Here is a 14,870-nt window from a genome sequence, read left to right as displayed (position 1 = left end):
GAGAACCTCCACTTTGACTATGACCTTGTCTAAACAAGATAAGAGTCGGAGAACTCAAGGGGCTTCCATAGCCTTGGAAACTCATGACTGGTGCATGGGGAGATTACTGATGCCATAAACAGGAGTGTCAATTTGTAAAGTCAACAACAGGAGTCACTGTGCACTTACTCCTCATGTAGGATCTCTGTCCTTAATGTGCTGTACACTGAGGCTTAATGCTATAACGAGTACTCAAACAGTATATTTCACTTTGTGTTTCTATGGGGGTGCAAACGATTGAAATCTTTACTTAATGTACACTAAACTGATCTTCTGTAAAAAAAAAAAAAAAAGAAAGAAATTATCAATTCCCAACTTGACTCTCACTGGGATTAAACATGACAATAGGTCTGATCTGATTTCATCATCATTTAAAAAAAAATCATCTATTATTTTTCACTTTATGTTTCTGTGTGGGAGCAAACTGTTGAAATCCTTACTTAAGGTATACTAAGCTGATCTTCTGTATATTAAGATAATCGAAAATGAATCTTGATGTGAATGGAAGGGGAGAGGGAGTGGGAAAGGGGAGGGTTGTGGGTGGGAGGGACGGTATGGGGGGGGAAGCCATTGTAACCCATGAGTCGTACTTTGGAAATTTATATTCATTAAATAAAAGATAAAAAAAAACATTACTTTTGCTGTGTTCCATAGGTTTTGACATGCTGTGTTATCTACTTTTGTTTCTGAAATTTGTTGATTTTTTTATGACCCACTGTTCATTCACAAGCATGTTGTTCAGACTCCATGTGTTTGCATATTTTCTAGACTTTCTTATGTTGTCAATTTCCACCTTCATTCCATTGTGATCAAAAAATACACATGGTAAGATTTCAATTTTTTTAAATTTGTTGAGAACTGTTTTATGTCCTAGCATATGGTCGATCATAGAGAATGTTCCATGCACTGATGAAGAGAATGTGTATTCTGCCACTGTGGGATGAAATGTTCTGTAGGTATCAATTAGATCGATTTAGTCAATAATGTAGGTTAGCTCTGTTTTGTTGATTTTTTTTGTCTAGTTAATTTTAATTTTGATGCAGCTTAAGTTATCCATTTCCTTTATGCTTTGTGAGTTGAATCACCTATTTAAGATATCCTTGCCTACCCCAATGTCAGGAAGATAACTTCCAGTTTACTTCACCAAGCTTTAATGTTGTACCTTACAGTTTAATCGGTAATCTATCTGGAATTAGTTTTTGCCTACAACATGAAATAGAGGTAAAAACTAGAATCTTTTTCACTGTAGAGATCCAGTTGATTTGAAGCCTTTATTGAAAACACCACTGTTTCCTTCAGTGCACTGAAATGTCACTTTTGTGAATATATATATTCATACATATGTTTTCATATAAATATATATATATATATGGTCTTTTATTTCTATTCGACTGCTCTGCTCTACTATCCTTTTACAAGTACCACCTTGTCTTAATTATTCTGTCTTATATGTTTTCACATCAGCAAGTGTGAGTTCTACAGCTTTTTCCTTCTTCAATATTATCATTGGCTACTTTGTATTTCCAGACATATTTGAGAGTTTAACTTCTCAGTTTTGAAAAAAGAAACTAACTTGGTGTGATTCTAATTGTGATTTCAATAATTCCATATGTATTTGAAGAGGGAGTGAAGAACTGACATCTTAATCATTTAAATATTCCAGATCTTGAGAGGTCAGCACTGTGGTGTAGGGGATAAAGCTGCTGCCTGCAGTGCTGGCATCCCATATGGGCGCTGGTTCAAGTCCCGGCTGCTCCACTTCCAATCCATCTCTCTGCTATGGCCTGGGAAAGTAGTGGAGTATGGCCCAAGTCCTTGGGCCCCTGCACCTGCGTGGGATACCTGCAGGAAGCTCCTGGCTCCTGGCTTCAGATCGGTGCAGCTCCAACTGTTGTAGCCAATTGGAAAGTGAACCAGAGGATGGAAGACCCCTCCCTCCCTCTCTCTCCCTCTCTCTCTCTCTGCCTCTTCTTCTGTCTGTATGTAACTCTTTCAAATAAATAAATAAATCTTTAAAAAAAATAAATATTCCAAATCTTGAATATGCTGTGTTCCTCTATGTTAACTCTTTAATGGCTTTTTTTTTTTTTTTTTTTGGACAGGCAGAGTGGACAGTGAGAGGGAGAGACAGAGAGAAAGGTCTTCCTTTGCCGTTGGTTCACCCTCCAATGGCCGCCGCGGCCGGCGCACTGGGCCCGGCGCACCGCGCTGATCCAAAGGCAGGAGCCAGGTACTTCTCCTGGTCTCCCATGGGGTGCAGGGCCCAAGGACTTGGGCCATCCTCCACTGCACTCCCTGGCCACAGCAGAGAGCTGGCCTGGAAAAGGGGCAACCAGGACAGAATCCGGCGCCCCGACTGGGACTAGAACCTGAGGTGCCGGCGCCACAAATTGGAGGATTAGCCTAGTGAGCCGCGGCACCGGCCCCTTTAATGGCTTTTAATAATATTTTGTACAGTTTTCTTACTCATCAATAAATTTGTTAATAAGAATTTGCTTTTCATATTATTGTAAATGTCATTTTTACTTAATTTTCATTTTTATTTTGCATATACTATCATCAAAATATAAATTAGTTTCATTTATTTGAATTGTATCTGTGAAAATTAATAAATTCACTTATTAATTCTACCAGTAGGTCCATAAGCTATTTTACATTTTCTATATTTTTAATAATGATATTTGCATATTTAAACAATTTTATTTCTTTCTATGCAGCCTTTCTTCCTTTTCCTTCCTTGATTTAGATACTTGCTAGATCTCCTCCTTCTTTTCTTTCCTTCCTTTCTTTCTTAGTTTCTTCTTTCTTTCTTTCTTTTTTGTTTTCTTTCTTTCTTTTTTTTTTTTTTAAATTTTTTTTTTTTTTTTTTTTGACAGGCAGAGTGGACAGAGAGAGAGACAGAGAGAGAAAGGTCTTCCTTTGCCGTTGGTTCACCCTCCAATGGCCGCCGCTGCAGCCGGCGCACCGCGCTGATCCGATGGCAGGAGCCAGGAGCCAGGTGCTTTTCCTGGTCTCCCATGGGGTGCAGGGCCCAAGCACCTGGGCCATCCTCCACTGCACTCCCTGGCCATAGCAGAGAGCTGGCCTGGAAGAGGGGCAACCGGGACAGAATCCGGCGCCCCGACCGGGACTAGAACCCGGTGTGCCGGCGCCGCAAGGTGGAGGATTAGCCTATTGAGCCACGGCGCCGGCTTTCTTTCTTTCTTTCTTTCTTTCTTTCTTTCTTTCTTTCTTTCTTTCTTTCTTTCTTTCTTTCTTTCTTTCTTTCTTTCTTTCTTTCTCTATTTGTGAGATAGAGATGTGGGAGTTGGGAGTCCCTAGCTTGCTAAATGCTGGTTTTGCTTCTGTACTCTGGGTTTCTTGCTTGCCTGCTGTAGCACCATGACAGGCCTTATCCTGGACCGGGAAGGAGGCAGGCTGGGCCCTTGAGAACGAAGAGAGTAAGTTCTCCTGGAATTTATGACCTTTTGCTCCCCACCAGCTCCCCTGGAATTTATGACCCAATGCTTCCCGCCAGTTCTTCCCTATGCCGTCTCCTTTGTGTGGCATTCCTGCCACATAACGTATAGCCTTTACGTTTAAATGAACCAATAAACATGCTAGATCCTAATATCTTACCATATAGAGAATAAGAAGGTAACCTACATATGAGATGACATGCGTCCTTGTAAATGTGAGGCTATAAAAACCTCTCTTACGCAAACGAGGAGGCCTTTTGCCTGTGCACTGCTAAATGGCTGTGTGTGGGTAGAGGGTCCCAGTCAGATGGTAAAAAATAAACCTCTGCTTTTGCATCCATGACTGTGCCTTGTGCATTGATTGGGAAATTCGGACACAACAGAAAAAAAGAGACAGAAAAGGAAAGCTCCCATCCATTGACCACTCTCCAAATGCCCACAGTGGCCAGGTTTGAACTGGGCTGAAGCTGAAACTTGGGCCATCCTCCATTGCCTTCTCGGGCCACAGCAGAAAGCTGGACTGGAAGAGGAGCAACTGGGACTAGAACCCAGCACCCATATGGGATGCTGGCACCACAGGAGGAGGATTAACTAAGTGAGCCACAGTGCCGGTCTCCTACCTCTGCTAGTCTTCTCAATACAACCCCAAATAGATATATGGATAGCAGGCATCTTTATCTCATGTTAGACTTCAGAAATAAGATTCTAAGTATGTCACCATAATGTTTAATGTTTACTACAAAATGTTTTTTCTTAATCAAATTAAGAAATTTCTTTTTGTTCTTAGCTTGCTGAGATGTTTGCTTGCTCAGTTTTTTTTTTCATTTGCATGAGTGCTGAATTTATCAAATACTTTTTCTACAGTTCTTAAAATGATTATATAATTTTTAGCCTTTACTTTGTTTCTGTAGTTAATTACATTGATTTATTTTCATTTGTTAAACTAAGCTTACATTTCTAAAATAAACCCAAATTAGTTTAGATGTAATGCCTTTTAGATTTATGGATGGACTATAATTGCTAATATTCTTTGGATTTTTATTTCTAAATTTGTGAAAAAATTGATCATATTTTAATGTCAAGATGATGTAGGCAAGGAAGTAGTACTAGTTGGGAGGAGATGAGTTTTGACAGCCAAGACAACCTGTGCTGCATCCCTGGCCTGCATAACAACCTGACCCATGCTGCCCAAAACAACCCCCTCTGTGTACCTCCAACCCCCCTTTCCAAGCATCACCCAAAACCTCTATCTGTGCACTGCCCACCCCAGACCCTGCCCCACCACCATGTAGCAGAAGATCACAACTTCATTCATTTTTCAGCTTACCAATGTACCATCTACAAATACCCAAAATGGCTGCAGCCCATGTCCCCACCTTTAGGTTGTTATAATGTCATTATAATAATTACCATGGCTGGCATTCCCACTCCCGCCGGTCATCTGACTCCATGACACATGCAAGATTTCCACAAAAGGGCAACAATATAGACTCAATCAAGTCCACTCTACAATCGATTCCCTTTGGACATTCAACTAAGCCCTGGCTCAGACACCATACATTATGCTTCCAAATCATACAAAAGGACAACCTTAGACTTTGTTAAGCACAGTTCTTTGTCCTAAGTATCTCCTCCGGAGTGTGTAACTTTGCTTTACATGTAAATAAATTTTGCTTCTCTACAAACCTTTATCTGCATCTCCTACTTGAATTTCTTCATGTGATGCAGAAAATAATTTGGATTGAGCCTAACCAGGGACCACCCCACAATAAAAATTACATTAGTCTTATAAAACAAACTGTGATGTGTTCCCCAGAAGAGTTGTGTAAGCTTGAAGTTATTTCTTTCTTAGATAAAATTTTATTCTTTGATAGAATCTACCAGTCTAATCTTTAAAAACTGAAGATTTCTTGGTTTGTAGAGTTTTAATTTCAGATTAACTAATTTAATAGGCATGGTATTATTCAAGTTTTTTTTTTTTTTGGTAAGATGTGTGATTCTAGGAATTTGAGAGTTTCAGATTCATTGGCATAAGGTTCTTTATAATATTTTTATCTTTCTTTTTTTAAATTTATTTTTTATTTAGTAAATATAAATTTCCAAAGTACAGTTAATGGATTACAGTGGCTTCCCCCCCATAATTTCCCTCCCACTCACACCCCTCCCATCTCCCGCTCCCTCTCCCATTCCATTCACATCAAGATTCATTTTCAATTATCTTTATATACAGAAGATCAGTTTAGCATACATTAAGTAAAGATTTCATCAGTTTGCACCCACACAGAAACACAAAGTGTAAAATACTGTTTCAGTACTAGCTATAGCATTACTTCACATTGGACAACACACTAAGGATAGATCCCACATGAGAAGTAAGTACACAGTGACTCCTGTTGTTGACTTAACAATTCGACACTCTTGTTTATGGCATCAGTAATCACCCTGGGCTCTAGTCATGAGTTGCCAAGCCTATGGAAGCCTTTTGAGTTCACCGATTTCGATCTTATTCCGACAGGGTCATAGTCAAAGTGGAAGTTCTCTCCTCCCTTCAGAGAAAGGTACCTCCTTCTTTAATGGTCCTGTTCTTTCCACTGGATCTCACTCACAGAGATCTTTCATTTAGGTCTTTCTTTTTTCCAGGGTGTCTTGGCTTTCCATGCCTAAAATACTCTCATGGGCTCTTCAGCCAAATCCGAATGCCATAAGGGCTGATTCTGAGGCCAGAGTGCTATTTAGGACATCTGCCATTCTATGAGTCTGCTGTGTATCCCACTTCCTATGATGGATCATTCTCTCCCTTTTTGATTCTATCAGTTAGTATTAGCAGACACTCGTCTTGTTTGTGTGATCCCTTTGACTCTTAGACCTATCAGTGTGATCAATTGTGAACAGAAATTGATCACTTGGACTAGTGAGATGGCATTGGTACTTGCAACCTTGATGGGACTGTATTGGGATCCCCTGGCACGTTTCTAACACCACCATTTGGGGCAAGTCCGATTGAGCATGTCCCAAATTGTACATCTCCTCTCTCTCTTATTCACACTGTTATATTTAACAGGGATCACTTTTCAGTTAAAATTTAAACACCTAAGAATAATTGTGTGTTAATTACAGAGTTCAATCAATAGTACTAGAACAAAAAAAAATATTTTAGTATTACAGTATTAAAGTATTACATTGTGCAAAGATTTTATTTATTTATTTATTTGACAGGTAGAGTTTCAGACAGTGAGAGGGAGAGACAGAGAAAAAGGTCTTCCTTCCGTTGGTTCACTCCCCAAATGACCACAACAGCCGGAGCTGCGCCAATCCGAAGCCAGGAGCCAGGAGCTTCTTCCGGGTCTTCCATGCAGGTGCAGGGACCCAAGCACTGGGCCATCTTCTACTGCTTTACCAGGCCACAGCAGAGAGCTGGACTGGAAGCGGAGCAACTGGGACTAGAACCAGCGCCCATAAGGGATGGCAGCGCCGCGGGTGGAGGATTAACCTAGTGCACCACGGCACCGGCCCCAGTCTTTTCTAAATGTTAACTTTTGTCTTTCTTCAACCATTTCTTCATTAACTGTATTTTCTAAACTGTAAATTATATAATCACAAAGAAAGATGCAGAGCAAGAAAAACTTTAAACTGTAATGACTAAACAACAAAGCATGACACTATGAAATGTGTTACAAAAAGATTAAAATAAATTATTAGTAGTTGTATTTATATTTTACATATATTTTATATTCATTTTTGAAAAAAATATATAGAGAGAGAACAAGGCATAGACCAAGAGACAGAGTGAGAAAAAGAGAATCTTCCATTTGCTGATTAATTCCCCAAATGCCTACAACAACCAGGGCTGGGCCAGGCCAAAGCTAGGAGCCAGAAATTCCATCCAGGTCTCTCACATGGTGACAAGGATCAAAGCACTTGAGCCATTATCTACTGCCTCTCAGGATGCACATTAGCAGGAAGCTAGAGTTGGCCTAGGCTTGAACCTAAGCATTCTGACATGGGGTACTGTCATTCTAAGCTGTGTCTTAACCCCTGTGTCAGCTGTTTTCTTTACATTCACATTTTGCATTTTCATTTCAGTAACTTTACTATAAGCTGATTATTATTCATCTGTGCTAAAATCCAGATTCACATTTATTTTCACATAAATTCAGCTTTTACTCATTCTGATGTCAAGTATCTCACAGATGCCAGATTCTGGTAATATGTTTGTGTGAATTCATGCAGAAAAAGAATGGCAAGAGTCAGATAACTTTACATTTGTTTTCTATTTCAGTAATTTCTATCATCATCTTTATCATTTACCTCTGTCTATTCTCTTTGGATTGATTTGCTATCATTTCTCTAAATTTATAAGCAAGATACTTATATCATTGATTTTTAAGATGTTCTGCTTTTCACTTCTATATGAACCCATAAATTTTCCTTCTAACAAGCTTTAGTTTCATACCACAAATATTGATGCATCCTGTTTTATTAGCATTCAGCTCAAGATATTTTCTCATTTCTATTTCTCCTTTTGTCCACAGATTGTACACAGGCATACTGCTCACTTTCAAAAGTTTGTTGAATTTTCTATTTGTTTTGTTGTTATTTATTTATTTTCAGCTTAACTCCACAGTAGTTAGTAATAATTTTTTTAAAGATTTATTTATTTCAAAAGCAGAGTTACAGAGAGGCAGAGGCAGAGGCAGAGAGAGAGAGTTCTTCCATTGACTGGTTCACTCTCCAGATGGCTGCAATTGCCAGAGTTGGCCAGTCCAACACCAGGAGACAGAAGCTTCTTCCGAGTCTCCTATGTGGGTGCTGGGGCCATCTTCCACTGCTTTCTCAGGCCATAGCAGAGAGTTGGATCAGAAGTAGAGCAGTCAGGACTCAAACCGGTGCCAATAAGGGATGTCAGCACTTTAAGTGGCAGCTTTACCCACTACACCACAGTGCCAGCCCCGATCATATTTTGAATGGTCTCAAGTTTTTGAAATTGTTGTCTTACTTTATGTCCCAGCATATAGCCAATTTTTGATTAATTGTCCTTGACTATAAAGTGTTTCTTCTATATGAAATATACAACCAGAATTAATTTTTCTCTTTTAATTTAATCTTTTAGTTGGAATATTTATCCCATTTAATCCATTATCCCTCTAATGAAATTGTTAATATATTTGGATTTACATCTAAAATCTTATACATTTTCATTGTGTCTTACCTGTTTTATTTTTGTTTGACTCCTTGCCTTCTTTTGGATTGATGAAATGCCTTTATACCATTTTTCTTTATTTGTTAGTTTCTTAATTTTTCTGCCTTGACTATTATTTTGGTTGGTATCCTGAAAATTACAACAGCTCTCCTGAATTGCTAGAGTCTAATAGAAGTGAGAATATTTACTATATAACCAGTGAAAGCTAAAGCCTTATAACAATTTAATTTCATGACACCTACTCCTCTATTTAGTGTCAAATGTCCATTTCAATCCAATACGTTACATTTTAGGTATTCTGTTAGTTATCCCAGATCAGGGAAAACATATGATATCTGTCTTTTGGGGACTGGCTTATTTTTCTACATGTACTGCAAACCTGCAGAAACATTGTTTTTATTATTTTTTAAATGATATTCATCTAAATTCACTCGTTTTCTCACTTGCTCTTTAACTACTAATTCCTGTTTGTATTTCTTCGGTTTCATTTACAGCCCTATTCTTTCTGCCTGAGAAGTTCATTTAGTTTCTCTTTCAGTGTGAGTGAGTGTGCTGCTCAAATCTTCCATTAGTGTTTCTTTGTCTGGACATGTCTTTATTTTATTTTAGAAGAATATTTTCACTGGACAGGAATTTTTCAATTGGCACTTACTCACTTTCTGCACTGTAAGGTGTCGTTCTGTTGTCTTCCAACATTTCTCTTGAGAACTTTTTCATCACTCTTACTTGTTTTCTTTTGAAGGCAGTATTATTCTTGTTTGCCTGGTGGCTGCTTTTAAGGCTTTCTCTTTGTCTTCAGTTTTCAAGCTTTTCTATGATGTGCTACTTGCAATTTTCCTTGTATTTTCTCTGGTTAGAGTCTGCAGCGCTTCTGAATCCACAACTTGATGTACTTTCACCTGTTTTGGAAAACTTGGTCAGTAGATCTTCCAAAGTATTCCCTGAATTCAAATGGTTTAAATTAAGATTTTTTTTTTCACTTTACCATGGTGTGAAAGCAACACATATTAAGCACAAACTACAGTTCAAACTTTGAATTTTGATCCTTTCCTGGGCTAGAAATACGCAATGTGACACAATTGCTGGGCAGTGGTACTGCAGCACAGCCCCCACTCAGCCATATGATCATGGGTTAGACAGTCAGTACTCTATAGTTGCTTGGCTATGATGCTTGGTAGCTGAGGCATATTAAATGCATTTTGTACTTAGAATGTTTTCAAATTACAGTGAGTTTATCGAGCCATAACCTCATCATAAGTTAAGGAGCATCTGTATTATACCTTTCACCATATTTTACAATTCAGTTAGAAATATTGCAGAGTCACAGTATTATCTTCCTCCATAATGGATTTACAACATTGTTTGGGAGAGAATTAACTAATGAGTGTTGCACCCTTTGAAGACTTATACTACTTACCCTTAGGATACAGTCAATTGAAAACCTAGTGTGTTGGCTAGAACCCACCACTTTGGCAGGTCTCAGACTTCCATTTTTATCTCCTTACCATCAAGAAACTTCCCAAAAAGCAATCAACTCTGCTTTTTAGCTGTTTTCCATTCAGTTTTTTAGCCTATGACCTTGCCTAGTTTAAGAATCAGAAAAAAATCTCAGTAAGAATACTGGTGCCATGTTTTAACTTATTTCAACAGACTTTCTCTCTCTCTCTCTCTCTCTCTCTCTCTCTCTCTCTCTTTCTCTCTCTCTCTCTCCGGGATACTTACCCTTTAAATTTTGGCTGCTCTAGTGGGCCCAAACTATGATTTGTCAACCTAGCTCTGTGAGATTATCTGTAGCTCTGCTTAGCTTTTCAGCATCTTTCTGTGTCCCAAGAATTGGAAAAATGTCCTAGAAGAAAATTGGCAGCAGAATGTTCATTTCTCTTGTCTCTTCTTGGTCTCTCAGGTCCTGGCTGACTTACAGCTGCTAATCCCTTCAAGTAACTGTTTTTTCTTTTCCTTCTTTTCTTCTTCTTCCTCCTCCTCCTCCCCCCCACCCCTTCCTCTCCTCTTCCTTTCCTCCTCTTTCTCCTCTTCCTCCTCTCTTCCTCCTCCTCTTCTTTCTCCTCCTTCTTCTGGCATTCCTACTTGTTGTCAATGTAACTTTTGGTATATTAGAAATACACTATCATACCCATTACCAAAAGTCCTAGCTTCATGGAACATTTTTATGATTGATATCTTCTTCCCTTCCAACTTCCACATTTCTGGAGATATCTTTAGTACAGGGTAGTGCTATATATATATATATATCTTCTGAAAACATTGTTACCACAAATGAACTATTAATATCTCCTCTAAAATAAACATGATAATCTTTTTAAGAATTTTAAACATTTATTTGTTTGTTTATTTATTTATTTATGTGAATGGTAGAGTTACAGAGAGGCCAAATGGCTACAAGAGCTGGAGCTGGGCTAATCTGAAGCCAGGATCCAGGGGCTTCTTCCAGGTCTCCCACGTGAGTGCAGGGGCTGAAGTACTTGAGTCATCATCTGCTGCTTTCCCAGATACGTTAGCAGGGAACTGGATTGGAGGTGGAACAGCTAGGACTCAAACCAGCACCCATTTAGGATGCAAAAGCCCCCAACTGTGGCTTTACTTGCTATTCCACAGCACCGGTCCTTAATATTTTAAACTGCACCTTGGATGAAGCGTGGAAGTGCGTCTTCAGGAGCTACCATACCATTTGGATCAAGGGCACATGCAGTCCTAATCAATGACCGATCCTAGAAGTACTAGATTCTGGCCATTTCTATTCAACCCTAGATTCTTCTACAGGGAATCTTCGTGTGAATGCTGTGCATTGGACTAGACTAGTTTCCCAGAAGGGTACCAGCATCTGACTCTTGCTATACAAACTTCTTCCTTCCTTCCTTCTCTCTTCTTACAAGTGTCAGATGGACATTGCTGTATAAGGGCTTTCTCTGCCTATTCCTTCTCCCCTACTTCCCTACCTTTCACTAATGTTATTCCAGACAAGCTATTATGCTTCCAACTCTGTCTTGTCTGATTCCCAGAGAAGTTGACCTGATGCATACTTGCCTAAGTCCCACCCTTTCAGATAGATTCTCTTAACCTACTCCTGATGACTGAAGACTTAGAAAGTCTTGGCTGCTCTTCCCCATCTCTTTCTTTTCAATTCTCACACTGGGAACTCAATAGTATGCATTTCTCAGATATTAACATCTCTTCTTTACAGTTTATTGTGGCTTGTTCTTGATATATTTTGTTAGGAATTAACATTTATTTATTCTTCCCTTTATTCTTTAATTTAAAAAGAAAACCTTATTCATCATTTAACACATACTAAATACTTCATTTGATTTTCTTCTCAGAAAAAGAAGTCCCAAGAGTGGAAAAAAACACACAAACCTTACCATCTAGCAGATCATAGTTAATCCTTTCTGGCATTTCTCTCTCCTATTGGACCATCAGCTCTTCCACTGTTCCAGGCCATGTTGCAGTCTTTGGCTTCCTAATGTTTCAGTCTGTGAATAGTCTGTCTGCCTCCTACATTTTTATGGCCCACTTTTAGCCTTATTTCTTCTTTTATTTTGTTTTATTTGAAGAGGGAGAGAGACAAAGAGAACTCTCATCCACTGGTTCCCTCCCAAATGCCTGCATCCATCAGGGCTGGGCAAGGCTCAAACTGGGAGCCATGAACTCAAATCAGGTCTCCCACCTGGGAGAAATGACCTCAATTACTTGAGTCACCATTCCTATCTCCCACTATGTATTACCACTCACAGGGAGTAGAAATCAGGAGCAGAGTCGGGACTCAAACCCAGGAGGCACAAGATGCAGGTATCCCAAGTGGCATCTTTCTTCCAACTATCAAACAACACTTAGCCAGCTCTACTTCTTTCCCACATTTGTTTTTGATACAAATGCACAACCAAGAAAGTAGGGGCACATGGCTGAAAAGAGGATCACAAGACTACAGCACTAAGAGAAAACCTGAGAAAAAGCCTTACCAGGAAGCAGGGTTGCAAGAGAAAAAGATACTAGGCAACTATCACAAAGCTGACCATTCTTCTAGAAGCATGGCTGGGGAGAGAGATTCTGATGGCCTGTGGGAAGCCCATAATAGCTTCCCCATCCCCTTCTCTACCTGTGCTAAAATAACCCTCATTTCACAGAACACTTTTCTCAGTCATTTTCCTAAAACCCATGAAAATCAGACTGAATAGCTTCATTATCATTATGTGGCAAAGCGGAAAACTAGATCTCTGGCTGCTCTTAGGCAGTCACCAACACAAATGGGTCAGTGTGAAAATCGAAAAGAGGGTGATATGATTCTAACACATTGTGCATCTCTAGCCTTGCCAATCCCATCCACAGTTTCATGGCCAACTCTGCATTGCTGAATAATCTCAACAACATAGCTGGGCGTTGGCATTCACCTTGCATGACATCTAACACCAGGGTTCAATATTGATTGGCTTACGTGACTTGATAAGGACCCTGCACTAAAGCCTACTAAATTGTATGTGGTAAAGTGTAATAAAATCCAAGTACAATAAACTCAAATGATTAAATTGATAATGTAACTGATAAGTTGAAGGATCTCAAGGAATGGGAATGTCACAAATAAATGAAGACTACAAAAAGGCAATGGGTTCAGAAGATGATCACTGTTTAAAGTTCACTGATATGTTTTCCCAATCTTAAAAGGACGATAAATCAGAAATACTCAGTCACCAAAGACTAGATGATACTAAAGAAACTTTGCAGTGAACTCTTATATATAGTTTTACATCCTCTGTGAATAAGTGAATGCTTCTTCCTTTCAAATCCAGTAGGAAGTTTATGGTTAAGCTACATAGGAAAAAAAGTGCAATATCTGTCTGCTCTAGTTTGTCACTAGAGTTTGCCACTACTAGGGAGGGTGTGTATGTCAGGAAATATTCCTTCCTACTATCAAACAATACCTAGCCAGTGCTACTTCCTTTCCTCATTTGTTTCTGATACCAATAGCACAGCCAACCAAGTAGGGGGACATCACCCTCCTAACAGCCCTTTCGCTGCTCCTGGTGAGAGGCCCAGAAGTTTCCACCCCAGGGAACCAATTCTGTGTGCCCCTCTGACTCTCTACTCCCTATCATCTTTGACCTGCTGAGGTGTTAATTCTATCAAGCTGTCGGAATAGAACACCACATTTTGGAGCTCTTCCCTGCCTAGAATTCCCTGCCTGCCCTCCTCCATCTGTTCAATTTCTCCATTTTCTTAAAGGCACACTATTGGCCAGGATTTTTCTGATTATAAGTAACTAAAGTCACAGTTAATTAGCCTAGGCCAAAGAGCATTTGTTGAACTTAGGTACCTCAGCTACACCAGAATACACTAGAATAGAATCTCATTGGCAACAGTTGTCTGGAGCCAGCCTCCCAAATGCTATCTCTTCTCCATCTTTCATCTCTGATATTTTCAGTGGCTTAGCTCCATTCTCTCTAGGAAGCTCTCATATGATGAGAGCGTGGGAAATGTGGTCTTCTGCCCAGTTTTGCCAACATGGGGATATGGTAGAAAAGAGATCATAGGATGACAGCACTAGTAGAAGATCTGTCTTTATGTCCTTTTGAAATTCTGTGGAAGCACACGGGGAGGCTTAATTTAGGTCACATGCCCATAATTATGCACATGGGAACAGGCCAGTATGATTTTCAGGCCCCAGTAGGGCTACCTGGTAGGAGAATACAACAAAGAGAATCCCCTAAAAGGATTTTCTAAAAAGATGGACCTTTTTCCAAAAGAAGAAAAATGTTATTGGTATCCCAAAACGTGGACATCCCCCTATTTCTTCATTTAGCTCTATCTCTGTTCAAAGTATTCCTTTCACATATTTGGTTATTTTATTTTACTTTTAAGATTTATTTATTTACTTGAGAGGCACATTTACAGAGAGAGCGAGAGACAGAGAGAGAGAGGTCTTCCAAACATTGGTTCACTCCCCAAATGGATGCAATGGCTGGAGCTGGGCTGCTCCAAAGCCAGAAGCCAGGAGCCAGGAGCTTCTTCGGGTCTCACAGGTTGGTGCAGGGGCCCAAACACTTGGGCCATCTTCTACTGCTTTCCCAGGCCATCAGCAGGGAGCTGGATCAGAAATGGAGCAGCCAGGACTTGAACCATTGCCCAAATGGGATGCTGATGCCACAGGCAGATGCTTAACCTAC

Source organism: Oryctolagus cuniculus, chromosome 5 (genome assembly GCF_051225735.1).
Source record: "Oryctolagus cuniculus isolate XC-2025 breed Fujian yellow rabbit chromosome 5, ASM5122573v1, whole genome shotgun sequence".
In the NCBI taxonomy this organism is placed as follows: domain Eukaryota; kingdom Metazoa; phylum Chordata; class Mammalia; order Lagomorpha; family Leporidae; genus Oryctolagus; species Oryctolagus cuniculus.
The sequence above is the reverse complement of the archived record's forward strand: the minus strand, read 5'-3'. Positions refer to the sequence as shown.